Source organism: Rhipicephalus microplus, chromosome 6, assembly GCF_043290135.1.
Source record: "Rhipicephalus microplus isolate Deutch F79 chromosome 6, USDA_Rmic, whole genome shotgun sequence".
In the NCBI taxonomy this organism is placed as follows: Eukaryota; Metazoa; Arthropoda; class Arachnida; order Ixodida; family Ixodidae; genus Rhipicephalus; species Rhipicephalus microplus.
Window position 1 is genome coordinate 133,992,784 of NC_134705.1, and position 17,982 is coordinate 134,010,765.

Genomic DNA, 17,982 nt, shown 5'->3' on the forward strand with positions numbered 1-17,982 from the left:
CTTCTGCAGCTCCACCATGACATATTAGATCCTGTTGAATGCCCCCACAATTACAAGGTAGTCCTGGCATTGGATCTTAAAGAAGCATTCGACAACGTGAAGCATAAGGTAATCCTTGACCACCTCAGTCAGACCAACTGTGGTTATAAAACATTCAATTATGTTAGACAGTTTCTTACAGACCGTCAAGCCTACATACGCATGCAAGATGAGGAACATGGGCCTTACGTCATCGGCTCGAGGGGAACTCCTCAAGGCGCGGTCCTCTCTTCCCTCCTACTAAATATAGCCATGCTTCATCTTCCCCCCAAATTGACTTCTCTACCAGGGATACATCACGCTCTTTACGCGGATGATATCACGATCTGGGCCACGCAAGGTAACTTGGGTCACATGAAGTCATGCCTGCAAGCAGCAGCGACTGTAGTCGACGACTACGCATCCTACTGCGGACTCCAGTGTGCCCCGGCTAAGTCAGAATTTGTGCACGTACGTCTTTCCCCTCAGGACACAACTCAGCTCCATATCAGTTTTCCCTCGGGACCAATCTGTGAGGCCAAGGAGATCCGCGTCCTTGGCCTCTTCATACACCACCAACGCAAGGCCTACACCACAATAGACAAACTTCGCACGGTGGGAGACCAGGTGGGCCGTATGGTCCACCGGGTCTCCAACAAGCGGGGCGGATTACGAAGCAGGGAGGCAATGCGGCTTGCCCAAGCTTCCGTAACGAGTAGAATACTCTACTCGGCTCCCTACTTGCACCTACGCAAACACGAAGATGATCAACTCGAAGTCATCCACCGTAAAGTTATCAAGTGGGCTCTCAACCTCCCTATCACCACGTCCAACCAGAGACTTCTGGCCCTAGGCGTGGTGAATACCTACCGGGAACTTCGAGAAGCCCACCTCGTTAACCAATACACGCGCCTTGCACAGACCCATTCCGGTCGCCGCCTCTTGAACCGAATACACATCAAACACGATTACTACATTGAGGAAAGGGTGAGAGTGCCAGAACCTTGGAGACGCGCTCTCCGGGTCCGACCCCTTCCCCGCAACATGTCCAAAGAAAACCACAGTGGTCGCCGCCAGGCGCGCGCGGAAGCGTTGCAGCGACACTTTGGTCAAGAGGAACACGTGTGCTACGTGGACGTTGCCGGCCCGCACCAAGGGGGTGGTATACGGCCACAGTCATACACAACGCAAACACCATAAACGGGCTCACTTTGAAAGCCTACAGCGCAACACACGCGGAGGAGATTGCCATCGCTCTGGCTCTCACCTATCCCTCTTCAACATATCATTACCGACTCACGAGGGGCCTGTTGGAACTATCAGCTAGGGTGGGCTTCACAGCTTGCTGAGCGCATACTGAAACCTAGCTGCCGATACGTTAATCCAACTCCGCAAAATCTGGTTTGGGCACCCGGTCACCAAGGTCTCAGGGGTAACGAACAGGCCGATCAGGCCGCCCACGCACTCTCTTCCCGGGCTATCTCCCTGTCTTCGGAAGCCTACTCGCAATCAGACAATTCGGCCCTTTCATTCAAAGATATTACCAATTACTACAAGGAGGAACACCGGAGCTATCCAGACCCTTGTAAAAGACTGCAACGCGCTGACGAGCACCTCTTTTTAAAACTGTTTACCAATACTGTACTGTGCCCGGCGGTGCTAAAACATTTCAATTCATCATTTGATGGCACGTGCCAGTTCTGTGGTGAGGTGGCTGGCACCTTTCACATCGTCTGGGCATGCCAGTCTAATCCATCTATTCCCCCCCAACCCCATTCCCACGAGAGAGGACTGGGAGGCGGCCCTGCTCGGCTGTCAAGACCTGAAGGCCCAAGAGGCTCTGGTTCAACGGGTGCGGGCAGCGTTGCTTGCCAATGGAGCCCCGGAATAGGGGTTCCACCTAGTGCTGTGAGGGTAGGAGGCCAATGAGGCCCCAACCCAATCACCTCTCTGTAACCATTTAATGGTTAATAAATGTTTTCACCGCCACCACCTATAAGCGTAGCAGGTTGTCATGTTTTACATGGCACGCATATCATAATTATCTTGTTCGGACGAGTCATTTACTTTCGTCTTTTATTCACCCCACGGGGTACCACATTTGGTATATGTGGACCTAGCAGAAGGACTGCCAACGCGCTAAGAGCGTAGCATTTAGTCATATTTTACATAACACGCATATCACGATAACTATATTTGGACGTGTCATTCGCCTTCGTCGTCCATTTCCGTCAAGTAATACCAAATGTGGTTTATCTGGAGTTAGAAAAACAGCCTTGGCACGCCATGAGCGCAGCGTGTAGTCATATCTTAAATTACACTCTTGTCATGAATATCATGTTTGCACCAGTATAATAAATTTGTCATCCAATGACCTCACGTAACACCAAATTTAGTATATGGGAAGATTGCAAAACTACCGCGAGTGCACCATGAGCGTGTCCTGTAGTCATGATCAGCCATAACATGAAATTAATGACATGCATGTCATAGTCATAGTCTGTCACTTATGTTCGCTGTGCAGTCATGTCATACTATACCAGTCTTGCAAAATGTCTTGTGAATGAAACCGCCACCAGAGCAACAAATACCATGAAATGTAAGTATCACAATTATGACATACAAGTCATAAATTTCATTTGGTTACTAGTCTATCATTAGTCAATTATACATATATATATATATATATATATATTGTTACGGATGTGATGGGTTTATTTACAATGAAAAATGTCAGCGCTCTACCGTCACTGCCGAATCACCATCGCTCGAGCGCGTCCGATCTCTTCTTCTTCCTCGCTCTTTCAGTCCGCGTTACATTTCCCTCCGGGCCAGACGAAGCTCACCGAGCGAGTAGAAGCGATCGGTTGTTGTAGGGCTTCAATCGGGCAATGTGCACAATTTGCGTCTTGCGCGAACGCCGGTTCTGAGCTGTCACTCTCGCGACAGCGTAAGTGATGTCACTTAAGCACTGAGTAATGACAAACGGTCCTGAGTACTTAGAAAGAAACTTCTGGCAAAGTCCCTTTTTTCGAACAGGCGTCCACAGCCAGACCAAATCACCTGTAGCGAAAGTCACGGGCGGGTGTTTTGCGTCGTAACGGTCTTTCGCGCGAGCGTGGGCGGAAATAGTTCGGAGCCGAGCAAGTCGACGAGCTTCTTCGGCGCGACACAAAGTCTGCGCGACACTGGCGTTTTCGTTCGTCGAAAATGGAAGTATGGTGTCAAGGAAACTTTGCGGATGACGAGCATAGAGAAGAAAGAAAGGCGTATAACCTGTGACTTCGTGTTTCGCGGTATTAAAGGCGTATGTAACAAAAGGTAATACGGCATCCCAGTTCTTGTGATCCGCTGCGACGTACATTGAAAGCATGTTGATGATGGTACGATTGGTGCGCTCAGTGAGGCCGTTGGTCTGAGGGTGGTATGGCGTGGAATGGCGATACTGACACCCACAACGCCGTAGCAACTCTTCGAGAACGTCAGCGGTAAACTGACGGCCGTGATCACTTATCATCACACGAGGGGCCCCGTGACGAAGTATGATCGAGTGTAGAAGAAACCATGACACATCAGATGATGTGGCTGAAGCAACCGCCATCGTTTCAGTATACCGCGTCAGGTAATCTACGCACACAATAATCCAGCGGCGGCCGGTGGTAGACTTGGGGAAAGGGCCCAGTAAATCTATGCCGACTTTTTCGAATGGTGATGTCGGTGGCTTAACCGGCTGCAGTGGGCCGGCCGATGGTGTGGTAGGTTGTTTGTGGCGTTGGCAGACATCACAACTTGCGACGTAGTGCTTGGTGGTCTTCCAGAGTCGAGGCCAGTAAAAACGTTGTCGGATACGGTGAAGCGTTCGGGCAAATCCAAGGTGCCCAGACGTGATGTCATCGTGCATGGCTTGGAATACCGCAAGACGCAGGCATTCTGGCACGACGAGTAGTAGTGTGGAACCATGGCTTGAGTAATTTTTGCGATATAGTAGGGCGTCATGAATCCCGAATGGCGTGGCGTGTTGAGAGCTACGTGCCACATCAATCATTGGTTTCAGCGAAGGGTCACGCTGTTGTTCGTGACAAAAGACATCCAAATTTGGGAAGTTGGATGAGATTGCGGCCAGGTAGTTGTCAAAATCATCATCATCAGCATCCACAGTTGGAGATGGAAGACGAGATAAGCAGTCGGCATCTGCGTGACATCGACCGCTCTTGTAGGTCACAGAATAATTATATTCTTGAAGCCGTAAGGCCCAGCGAGCCAACCGACCAGCTGGGTCACGTAGTCCGACAAGCCAACAAAGCGAATGTTGATCTGTGACGATCTTGAACTGCCGGCCGTACAAACAGGGTCTGAACTTTTGGACGGCGAAAACAACTGCAAGACATTCCAGTTCGGTGACCGTATAATTCCTCTCCGCCTTAGTCAAAGTACGACTTGCATACGCCACGACGTGCTGCCGGCTATCGTGATATTGAACTAGCACGGCACCAACTCCGATACCACTAGCATCTGTATGCAGTTCCGTGAGTGCCTCCGGGTCGAAATGGCGCAAGAGGGGCCCGGAAGTAAGCAAATACTTCAGCTGCTCGAAAGCAGCCTCACACTCAATGGTCCATCGAAATGGAGTGTTTTTGCGGAGCAACTCTGTCAGGGGATGAGCAAGCTGGGCGAAGTCTTTGATAAACCGACGAAAATAAGAACACAGGCCCACGAAGCTACGGAGATCCTTCAAAGACGTCGGTTGCTTGAAGTCTCGGACAGCACTGATTTTGTGCGGGTCTGGTCGTATACCGTCCTTGTCAACTAGATATCCAAGCACAAGGGCTTGACGCTCACCAAAATGACACTTCTTTGCGTTTAAAACGAGACCAGCTTGTTTGACGCAGTCTAGAACAACGCTAAGCCGATGGTTGTGTTCGTGGAATGTCTTGCCAAAAATAATTACATCATCGAGATAACACATACATATCTCCCATTTGAGACCGCGAAGGATGGAGTCCATGAATCGCTCGAAGGTAGCTGGGGCATTGCATAAGCCAAACGGCATAACGTTGAATTCAAATAATCTATCAGGCGTGACAAAAGCAGTCTTCTCTTTGTCAGATGGATGCATTGGTATTTGCCAGTATCCAGACCTTAGGTCGACAGACGAAAAGTAGGCAGCCGAGTGCAGACAATCAACAGCATCGTCGATGCATGGTAGCGGGTACACGTCTTTCTTTGTGACGCCGTTGAGACGGCGGTAGTCTACACAGAATCGCCAAGAGTTGTCTTTCTTAACAACAGGAGCTGCCCAGGGACTGCTTGACTTTTGAATAACGCCTTTTTGCAGCATGTCGTTGACCTGATCGGCGATCACTTGCCTCTCTGACGGGGATACGCGATAAGGTTTCTGGCGTATCGGTGTAGCATCTCCCGTGTTGATGCGGTGGTGCATACGGGATTCGGGCAACATGGAACAACGCTTGTTTTGAGCGAAATCGAAGACTCCCGCGTAGCGTGTAAGTACCTCCTCAAAGACATTCTGTTCGGAAGAAGGCAACGACTTGTTGATCATACGTTTAATCTCGGCTGAGTAGTTGGGCGCAGTCTGACAGATAGCTGGAGACTCTGAGACCATTCTCACGTCAATTGTGGCCTGCTCCTCGAACGTACCCAGTTTGAATCCGGCTGGTAGAACAACAGGCTCTGAGGCTGCGTTGAGTGCCCACAAGCAAGCATGTCCGTCGATGGCTGTAAGGACAGACCGTGGGACCAGCACATTCTTCTTAATGGCGTTTGCATGATCAGGCTCCACACGTCCAGTGCAGGGTCCTGAGCGGACATGAGAAGAGCATACGGGTACAAACACTGCTGTGCGACCAGGGATCGTCACATCTTCACACAACGAAAGAGCATCGATGGGCAGAGTCGGAAAATTGTCAACTATTGCAGCGGGCAACGTACTTTGTAGAAGAATCTCTCCAGTTCCACAGTCAAGCGTAGCGCTTCTTCCTCGCTCTTTCAGTCCGCGTTACAACATATATATTATACTACCGATAAACAGATGGATGGATAGATAGATATATAGATAGATAACTACGGTCAAAGCCGCCGAAGTTCGCTAAAAAAGCTTCACATTTAACAGCTCTACCATTCCGACAGTTTGAAACCCATGACTCATCTGGACAAATTAGAGTACTTGAATAAATATGAGGAGTTTCGGAATGAACAATGTATTCTTCCTTCTTCCATTCGATGTCTTATTAGAAGCAGCACCTGCGTGCGAGTGCTGAATGTCTATCTTCAGTAAGAAATTTGTATGCCTTGCGGCACTGTCTTGAACTCACCTGGCGGATATTGCGTTCAAAGGGCGGGACGCTATAATGTCACACTTGTACATGACTGTCTCTTAAGGCAGTTTTCTACTAAAAGAAAGAAATCTCACAAATGTTATCTTCAATTGGCGTGGTTTTTTCCCCCATTCCTCGGGCCAACAATTTCTTTGCCATGGCATCCAAAACCCAAAATGATGACACTAGACACCATCTGCCCGGTCTCAACCTCAGATAAAGATGTCTTCCCCTCTGCACCCTTGCCAAGAAAATAATTTGTCTATCGAGAGCTGTTGAGAGAGACGAATTTGTGAGCAAAAAGCCACTTTTGACGCTTGGTACTACTATGACGAAGCCACATGGTGGTCAATCTCTGCGTTTCCTTGTGTTAAGTGAACGGTTGAAAACGTACGTACTCGCTTTGTATCTGCTTGAGTAAGTGAACGTGGACTTATTCCTATCTAAAATCGCGTACGATCCCACTTGGCACACATGTAACCCACGGAAAGTAAGTGATAGAGTAGAAAGAAAAGAAGTAAGGCAGGTAAACACAATCAAAGGAACAGGAAAAATAGAGGAAGAAATGAATGTTAACCAGCTCAGAAAAACATGTATGCTACCCTATAGCGGATAATGTAAGGGGTAAGTTTAGTTGGAACATATAGGGAAAGTGCAAGTGGTGGAGGACACACACACAAAGTCGCACATCTCACTGTCACAATATTGCAATTGCTACATAACCGCAGCGGACATAGCCCAGTGGCCGGCTGGCGGACAAACTCCAGAAGTTCAGAAGGCCGATGTGGTGGAAGAGAAACTTGGCCTCTCCGTCCTGACGTAGAAGCAGCCAGTGTCAGTGCCGGACTTATTTTCAAGACCACAAAAGAGTTATTCATGCTTTGCCATATAACCGCCTCTTTCTAAAGGCGTTTATTACTGCCAATCATAGGAATATTCGAGGCAGGTTAAGATTATCAGTATGAAGGCCCACTTACAAAAGATAGCGTCATGAAAGCGCGGCCTTGTCCGAAAGCGTGGCCTTGTCTACATTTTTTTAGAAGTGCCACCTCTATTGCCATTTTTGATCAACTGAGCGATCTAGTTTTCAATGCCCGTGTAAGACAGCACAATTTGGACGTCCCCTTTAGATTTCTCAGGGTACGTAGCGATAAAAGCAGTAAAAAGGAACGATGTTGCTGGGGGGCCAAACTTTCCAGCAGCTCCTGGCTTTAAGCACAGATATCCAAGCCGCTATGTTTACACATGATAAAATAAAGCGTTCAGATACATGTGTTCTGCGCATGATGTCCCCTCTGTACAAAATGAAGTTTGATTTTGATGGTTTTCTTGTTGCATTTTACAGCAACGGGTGGGTAACCAATGACCTCTGGTGTGCCATTTCCTGTGATTTTCATAATAATACTAGATGATCAGTTAACACACTTCATTGATATCAATCGCGCACACTCTATAACAATCATGCTTCCCCCATTTCACTGAACGCACGAACAAAGGCTGACCACAAGGCCTCCTGTGGGAATGTGTACGCTTCAGCATGCCCTGATAACAGAAAAGTACGAATCCACTGTCGTCCGCGATTTCGGCTTTTATAAGGGGCGCTAGTGCCGAACGTCTCTTGTAGACAATTGGGCCAGCACATGCCTGCTCCTTGCGATACGAAATGGGCGAGCCCATCACGAACGTCTAGCAGTGGCATAGCCAGAGGGTACCCCCTCCACCCCAATTTGGGGCCGTAGCATACAAAGCGTGATATCACACTCGACCTGATCTTCTTGCCCTGCCCACGCTTCTACAGTTCAAGGTGGTGTGTTTCATCCCCACCGGGAAAAAAAATAAATCTGCCTATATGCCCCTGGCTGCTAGGCGCTATAACATGGCTTGTCGTATCTGCCGAGGTGACCAGAAAGTATTTTTGAGTGGAGCAGCCCTCGTGTCGTCACCTTCTACCCCTCTTCGTTCTCGTCCCTAAACCCCTGTAAGTCAAGAAGAACAATCACCAACTAGCCCAAGTTTCTCTTTTTGTAAGCATTTCAAACTTTTGGTGGTCGTCGTGTGAGTCTCCCTTTTGTGGACAAGCGCATTGAGCATAACCATCGTTGGAGTAAGTCTCACTAAATTTTAGTGATCAGCCTCCAGTAGTGGGTATTAGACGTTTTTCCAGGAGGGCCGGCACTTCGCACTTTTACAGTGGACGAAAGTGCTTGGCTAACTAAATATGCATGTCCACAGGTTCAACAATAAAATTGTTATAAAAAAACGGGTCTGAGTAAACCACGCTTGAAAAGGTCGTCAAACAGGCAGGCTGCAGTTTTGCGCTGACTTGTCGCTTGTGTGAGTACGCACTATGTTTTCTTGTAAAATAACTTCGAATTGAGAAAGCAGGAGGTCAGTCTGTCGACCTGTACACTATTTCGGCCCAGCTAAAAATGAAAACATCCCTGTACCACTTTTATTTGTATCATCTTTTGTTTTTTTTGTTCTTTCATTTGCGGTCATCTTTAGTTCTGTCATTGACAAGGTTGGTGATAGTTGGTGACCATTGACAAGGTTGGTGTTCTTGTGGCAAGCGCTCTATATATAGCCAAAGCACACCAATGCAGAGTTAGCAGAGATTCAACGAATCACCTCGTATATCTTTAGCGTTCAGACACACTCGGAAAGGGTCTGAAAAGCTTCTGTAAAGAGCGTGCGAAACTTAAGAATACTCTTTGTCAAACTATGCCGAGTAGCGTACAGAAATTTTATATCTTTGAGCGTAATGTAGCCAGCTTTCTTCATTTTTCCAGGCTTCCTTCTCCCACTACTTCAGCAAAGCCAAATCTTTCTGCTAAATGGCGTAAGCATACTTAGAAAACATTTAATACTGAGCAAAGTGGTGAATTAAACGGTCATATAAGGTACTACACGACTGATGCGCCCATACAAGCAGGTCGTTGACAGCACATGAAGGAAATAGCCATTTACAGTTCCATGACTCAGTCAGTTGCCGCCACGCGGTTAATCTATTTGATAGAATGGCCGATAAGACACTGAGTACACCGCTGGATGCTCCAGTGCCTACACAAGTTGAAACATTCGCTTCACACGAAATGAAGCATTCCACAGCATTGAGAGGCGGTATTATATTACCTAGTTCATGCCGACGTGTTACGTCTCCGTGATCTGTAACGTTACACATTATTTCGCAACCTCTCTTGGGATCTCAAGTGCGTGAATCGGGTGGTACTTCTAAATTTTTTTGTATTGTTCTATTTCTTTTGTTGATTGATCTTAATGGCGGGGAAAAGGCTTGTCAGTTTTTGCGTGTTTACTTCGAGTATCAGTCAATCGAACAGTAAACTATTTTCGTAAAACTCACCAGTAATGCTTCTCAACGTTCTTATCACACCCTCTGTTCTATCTTCCTCTGTTTTGCCTCAGTGGATGCTTCCGTTAAGAATGAACGAAGTCATTCCAGTTTTTTGCTCTGGACAGCCACCTTTTCGCCGCACCATGTTTTCTTTCTTACTATGTTCTTGACCTTGTTCACCTTCTTTTGCGGCTCATACCCGACACTGTGGGGTATTGGCCGAAAATTGAGTGGTCTTGTGCAACCTATAGAGTTTTAAAGTAATACAGGCTATATAATAAAGAACTATTCGCCATTTCATTAGAATCAGACTATCGGTAGATCGCATGTCGTGGCCCCACTAATATAGCAGAACGAAAGTGACGGGTATATTGCATGGTAGCTACTTTGCTCTAAAGAACTTCAATCTCGCAATCCTCTAGAACGTCTCAATACTCATTCAAAAGGAAACATACATGCGAAAATTGAAAATTAAGGGAAAAGCTTCTCCATTCCGATCGGCATTTCAGTTTTTCTGCCACTGCGTATCGGTGAGGTTGCATTTGGTGCTTGTTAGCGGTGTCCCCTACCGCCATACGCAAGCGTCACCACTATTGTATTTACGCATCCATTCATCTTACGTTGGCAAATAGGTCACACTGTCTCTCTTCCAGACGCATTCCTCTGTTCCCCCAAAACGCCACTTTCTCATTGTGTGATGTCTAGAGCGAACTTTTTGTTCACGGTTTCTTTCTCTTTCTCGTGTATTTTTTCACGCTTCCATTTATCATTTGAGAAATATACACTTTACTTGAGAAACCAGATTAAGAGATTGGGGGACCCTAAAGCTTCACCTCTATAGGAGTTGAACGCGCTAGCGACATTCTATTTCTAGTGCGTATTTCACACACTTAACTGAGTGAAACAATTTCGAATTTGCTATGCACCCACTATACATGGCCTTCGGCGAATATACACCTTTTGTAGTGTGGTACTAGCTTTCCACCGTGGAGCCATTAGGATAATCACATATTCTTACACCCGTTGGCAATAGATGCTTGTACCATGCATTATTACTGCAATGTTTCAGTCGCTATAATTGTTAAGCATGTGTACAGAACGCGTGTGTTTGCGAAGCGTGAAAGCTACTTTCACTGAATTTCCAAGCAGAGGAAGTTGTTTCCCCTGTTTTCACAAGCAGAGGCACCGCCGTGTGGTAGAACATTCGCTTGCTATGCGAATGCGCTTGCCATTCGCTTGCCATGCGACCCGTGTTCGATCCCCACTTAGCCTTAAACAAATTAGGTTTGGTCCCCTCTCTGATCCTGGGTTATTTCATTCGCATCGTTCTAGTTTCTTTTTTTTTTTGGTCACCCATAAGATGATGATTTTTCGCTCGCAACCAACGACGCCGATGCCGACACCGACGCTGACGTCAACGTCAATACCAGAATTTCTGTTTAACTTGTTCTTTAATGCTTTTGCAATAAAAAGCCAGGCGATTCCATTCTGATGCTACTATATCCGCTCAGTACTGCGAAGTACACTGACGTAGCGTGTTCACACTAAACGGGTCGGCTTCAACCATATAAAGCAAAAATTTAAAAAAAGCACGAACCAAGTAGCCCCTGGATACTTCGATTGCGCTTTTTATTCCGTGTTTCGGCGTATACAGCTATTCCAACACTTGGGTAAAAGATTCAGGTGGGTTTTTGATATTGTAGATATTTGTTTATACCGGAGCTCAAACACGCGATCTGCGGACCGCACACAGGTGGTCTCGGCCAACACCTGACACTGCTCGTTTGATGCGCTTTTTTGTTTCTTTTCGATTATGTGCTTGAGCCTTTGACCCATAAAACGCAGTATGCCACACCAGTTAGTAACTCGGAAGGCAAGAACAATGCACTGGTTTCTCTTGGAATATCTCAAGCTCGAAGAGGTAACTTCCTGGTGGCTCATGCTTGTATAAGGTCATGTCGGTCGCCACCAGAAAGGATTGTCCAGGCAAGTCAAATGTGTGGGCAGGGTCTCTTGCTTTTCCATCTGCGCCATCCCAAGCAGTCAATTTCAAAAACGACGAATATTATAGGTATTGCTACTGTTAACTGCGGTAAGTGAAGGCACAGTCTCGTGAATATGGGAGATGGGGTGACGGGTTGGCGTCAGGTACCTAATGCGGAATCCGCGAAGTGAACAGATTCGCATGTTGCATCAACGAGGAGTGACAACACGAGTGGTGGATCAGAAAGAGCTGTCTATCTTCATTCTTCTGATCCCAGAAAGGGTCACGGTCGCCACTTTTCCCAATTGTACCAGCCGCGCCAGACCCACTCTGTTCTTATTCCGGGCAGCTGCCAGACGTTCCCCTTACACTTTCACTTTTATGTAACTGTGCTTCAGATATGACTGTAAGCTTTCATTCTACCGTCATTTTTTTTTCTTCCGGCGCTGCACTTTCTGGCATATAATTCTTTTCGTTCACTGCAAAACGTGCGAGTGCGGGAATAACGGCTATTTCTCCACTTCTATTATCCCTATAGAGTTAGCTAACCAGTGGAATGTCGTCAGCGGCCCTTCGCACAGAGATTTTGAGTGCAGTGTAGAAAAAAAAAACTTCTAGCGAAAAGTTGACTTAGCCCAATGTGTCAAGTAATTGGTTGGAAGAGCTGCGTTAAAAGTCCAAGAACAATTTGTAACTTTATTCTTTCCACTGGTTTAGAAAAAAGCGTACGGGCCTAGGTCCGCTGACTTTGCTGCCGGCACGAGGAAGTGGAACATTGTCTTGCCGGGCGAGTTGGCACAGTACTATCGTAAATGTCGCGCGAAAAACTTGGACTCAGACAAGGCGCGCACGCAAGCTGCGGTATTAATTCAGATTTATTGAGCAACACAAGCGAACATACACTCAGGAAACTAGACGTGTGCTGACGAAACATAAAAAGAAGTTATTTAGGGATTGGTCATTCGGACACTTCTTGTGTTTTTAGGGCGTGTCTCGTTGCTTTAGTATAAGAGCGTACTTTTGAACAAACATACGTGAGTTGATGTAGTCAGTGCTGTGTACGAGTGCTCCTTTCTAGGTGCGCATTTTTTGCGCTAAACTTCATGATGGAAGAAGCAGAGGTGGAATAACCGACAACCCCTGCAATCGTAGAAAGATTAGGCATTGTATCTAGCTTCATTACGACTAATAGTCTTCTATAGTCTATGAGCAACACACAATGAACAGAGAACTTCGAACGTCGCAAGATTTAAAGCAAAAGGAGGAGCTTTGCACTCAGGAGATTCCCTGCAGTTTGTTGCACAAAATAAGATATCCGCAGACGCTCAACGACATCTAACCTCGATCATATGAACGCTGCCGACGATGTGCCTTCAGTTGCCGCCATTCTTCCGCCCGACAATTATGCAGGTGCAGTGACAGGTCAACAAAAAGGTGAAAAAAAGGCACGCAGAACATAATAAAAAAGAAGTCTGGAGGCTTTTACAAATTCAGTGTCGACACCAAATCAGAAGTCCTTGTATGCCATTGGAAGGACAATAGCATGGTTATCGTGACCTCTAATGATCAAGGGCTTGAACTGCAGAAATAGTGAAAAGATACTCTAGAAAATAGCGGTCCAAGGTTACGTTGTAGAAGTCTTTTTTTTTATTTCCAAACAGAATGCGAACATGGGCGTGGTTAACCATATTGGAAAGAGAGAGAGAGAGAAAAGACGTTATTCACAGGATCTTGCGCGGCGTAGGTGCCGGCCTCGCAGGGCGTGGTCTGCCCTTCTATTGTTCTAATCTATGCACTCCTAGAAACACTGGGCCAAGAGCTCGAGGGTTGAACCTGACCCGACAGAGAATACTTGGGTTCTCGTTCTCCGCGCTTGCGGATCACGGGTTCCCGTTCTCCTATGCCTGGCCAGGGCCCGCTCGAGCCACTGGATTGCCCATTTCTGAGATTGGAAGTCCACCGTGCGGATTCACCACTCCATCCGCGCTGGCAGTTCTTGGCGGGTGGTGCTGTCATCGGCAACAGTTACTCCACCATGAAATTCCCCAGCTCTGCCACACACACCACCGTTGGCACCGTTGCTGCATTGTCACACCTCACTATGTGTCCTAGTGTCGCCAGTTCTTGTTCCATATACTGCACACCGGGCTTGCGAACATCTCGGGACATATGTGGCACGCCATCGCCCGCGGGTTAACGCGCACTTCAATTGTAGGTGACGAAGCAACACTGATTCCACTTGGGAAAGTTCTCGATTCGGGGCCGGGTATTCTCTTCTTCCTTCCCTGTGCCTCCTAAGTGTCGCACCGTAATCGACACTCAGGAGTTCGGGGTTTTGTTCGTCGCCGACACCCGCGTGGATGCTCTTGCTGTCGTCCCGGCACCTGAGTACCACGCTGTTATGAGAGGTATGAAGTGGTAGTCATCACTGCCAACGTATCTTTTTGATGCGTGTGTGAACCACGCATTGGGTTTGAACGAAAAAGGAACAGATAAATTAAACGCGACAATGTTTCGAAGGGCCGTAGTAATGCTGTATTACAGAGATATGGCTCCAAGCCATTGTGTGGAAGAAGCCACCTATCTTCGCTGGAAGTTCAAAGCCGGTTTGACCACACTGACCACTTGGTGACCTCCCAAGAAAAGCAAACGAGGTGTGCTCATAGGCATGAGAAGACCACCACACATTGTAGAAAAGGTGGCATTACAGTGTGTCCAAAGATGTTTCAAATTACACTGTTCAACCAAGTGAGTAATGCAGCATACGGCATGCGTTCCAAATTGACACAACGCAACACCTCATGTGCCTAGTGTCCTATATGTAGGACGGTGCAAAAACTGTTAGAAAAAAATTGCTTGTTATTAAAAATTTTGTTGTCTTTTCTGAGACCTTGAAAGCTATTATTTCGAAAAAAAGAAGATGGGTTTGTTTATATCCTAAAGTTCAGGCGTATATGGGTTTAACACGTCTTCACAACAGAGAAGATATGACTGCCACTCTCAGACCCCTAAGTCTTGCATTAGGTTCGCTTTGTTTCTATTTTATCTGCGTCTTCTGGTGTCCCTTTCCTTAGAACGTAACATATAAATATATCTTGTTCAATATAATGCTCAATATCTTTTCCTTGCGTTCTTTTTTAAAATCTACTATGCGACAATAATGTTGCGGAGACTGCTCTAGAACGTCTGAGGGGATCTCAGCGTAAGGTCCACTGCATCTCTGAGTTGCTAGCGTGTTTAATAAAGAACTCTTCTGATATATTAGGTGCATAATTCTTGGGAACACTGTCTCCACCAATAATATGGTCAAAATTTTAATGTCGGAAAGACCCAAGCCATCAATCAAGTTCAGGGCGCAGTTCGGAACAGCTTCTAGGGAGCGTGTTTCTATACAAGTGCCCCAATGACTGTTCAGGGTAATTAAACTGGGCTTAATCAGCTAAAGGTGTGCGGTGTTGTATTCATACGCACGCACCTAGGCTTTTACCACACCTGGCGTTGCAGCCAGCACTTGTTTCCTTTGAAAAGCATGGCACCTTTTCCACAGCCCCATAAAAACGACAGTGAGTTTAGTATAAATTGTAAATGCTTTTAGATAACTATACACACTCTTACGTGAGAGGGCGATTAGCTGTACCGGTATAGACTTATTTTCTGTTAACAAAAAGTTCATTTACTCTCTCTACAAAAAACAAAAATGTCATACCATTGTAGTAATAATAAAAGGCACATGGACATCGACACATCTATGTGCCACGACAAACATCACTATGTTGTGGTAGACACATCATTACTGGAATCTACTTGTCAGATGTGGCACGAATATAGAAACGAACCCAACAGGATTTCATGGCACACTAAATACACTTGTACAGCTATATAGACGAAAATTAGAGAAAGTGGTTAACAATTAATAGTACTCGACTGTGGGTGAACTGAAAACAATCCCGTGGGCCTCACACTTGATGAGGCAGAATATACAAAACTTTAGCTCGTTCAGGCAGTAAGGACAAACCAACCACTACCTGAGAAGAAGGCGTTCGACCACAAAAAAGCTCTGCAGTCTAGGGATAAACTACTACTGTTGGCGTGTGTTTTAGGGGCGACGCTTCGTATAGCGACACCCGTTCGTCCCTCGTAGCCGTTGTAGTATTTAACAAGTATAACAGTTTGACGTTCAAGGTGGTGCCGGTGAGAAATTTTTTTGTGTGCGTTGTTGAACAATAAAAATAGTGCTCATTGTACATGCCAATGGCTGCTGATGGGGAATGAGAGACAAGAGCATTCGGCTTTTAGTTAACGCGCACGCTGCAATCCCCATTAGCAGCCATTGGCATGTACATTGAGCACTATCTGACAAGAAAGGGTTGCTACGTTATACTCGCTGGGTGTAACCTTCTTAGTTTTAGAAAGGTTTAGCGAGCGTTGAGCCGCAGTGACAGGAATACAATGAACTAGTATATACCATGAATGAACTCGAGGTGGTTAAAGGTGGGAAGTAGATATGAAGCGCAAGCCATAAGATAGTAAAAGCCGAATTCTCCTGTCTCTCATTTCCCATTAGCAGCCATTGGCACGTACATTGAGCACTATCTGACAGCAAAAGGTTTCTACGTTATACTCGCTGGGCGTAACCTCCTTGGTTTTAGAAAGGTATAGCGAGCTTTGGGCCGCAGTGCCATGAATACAGTGAACTAGTATATACCATCAGCTCGAGCTGGTTAATGGTGGGAAGTAGACTCGAAGCGCAAGCCGTAGGAAAGTGTGCGTGTGCCACCTCTCGTTTAGTCCTTGGAATGTCCGCTGTGTAGTGGTGCTTCTATATGGGGAATATATGATGAAAAGATGCGAGATGGTGGTACTTGGAGTGTTGAATGGATGGACGAACGGACACACAGACAGATGCATGGATGGACGCATGAACGGACACAGGTGTGGATGCATGGATGAACGCAGGAACGGACACACGAACAGACGAACACACGGATGGGCGGATGGACACATGGACGGTCACACAGACGGACGCATGGACGTACGGAAGCAAAAACGAATGAACGTACACATGCTTCGCCCCACTCTCCATCATTCACTTTGTGGATATGCTGCCAATTCTTTAGAAAAGGTGGTTAATGATTTGAAATACTGGGTACTCTACTATTACTATTGAGAACAAGAGCCGTTTCGTTGATATCGAAGGAAGCAGTAAAATTGTAATATGACGCTCTTACTAAGCGAAGCCCTCTTCTTACAACCTAGAATAACCCTCTATACAGCGCCAATAATCTGCTTACTGCGTAGAGCCATATTTTTATGTGATCTTAACATTAGGTGTTGTGTCATCATCAATAACGCTTGTTTTTTCGTGGTGTTTAATTTTGTAATTCCAACGATACCTAATAACCATATTAATTTATCCTCTTCATTAGTCTGCAGCTGTTGACTGACTTGATTTGTGTTTGCAATGAATACATTAATGTTTCCGTATCTTGTGATGCGGCCTTAAAACTCAAAAACTTGGCCTAAGTTTACTGGTCGCTTGTGTTACTACAGTCGGTCGCAGTTCGTTGTTACTAAATGATTTTGCTTCTTCAATTATGGTTTCAGTAAATATATCTCTTGATATTCTGTCTAGTGTAAATCTGTACGGTGTTCTACTATGTCTCCACACAGCCTCCTTGGCGTAATTTTTGGTCGACATGGCCTCGTGAAATGTGTTGCCCACGGAACGTCTTTTTGATCTCCCATAGTAGAGTACTAAGTACCCAGTATCGTTAACTTTTAGGGGCGAAGCTCCTGAAGCCGTGGGTTTGTCCATGCATGTCCGTAACTGGTTCGTAACTCACTCAGCAGGTGATGCTAGTGTGAAGCACAGACAGACGGATGGACGGATGGACGGACAGACAGACAGACAGACAGACATATTGATGGATGGACAGATAGAAAGACAACAGACGAACGGACGGATGCATGAATGGATATACGGACGCTTCGCCCACTCATCATCATTCACTCCGTCGATATGCTGTGATTTTTCAACCCCACCCTTTCCCAATTTCGCCCCACGGGCAGCGGTGCAGGCCGCCTGTGCTTCTCATGCATCGTCGTGAACTCGTCTATGGCTCAATTTTCATCAACACGGCCTCAATAAGTTTTAAGGCAACTGGCCAGCTTCATGCCCACGGCGTTATTTCAAATGCGGAGCATTTCATAGTCGCAGAATGTCACGCTTCGGCGTCGGTGGCGCCGTCCACACCCCCACTGCACATTGTCGTGTTTCGTGCCGGCCCAGGAAG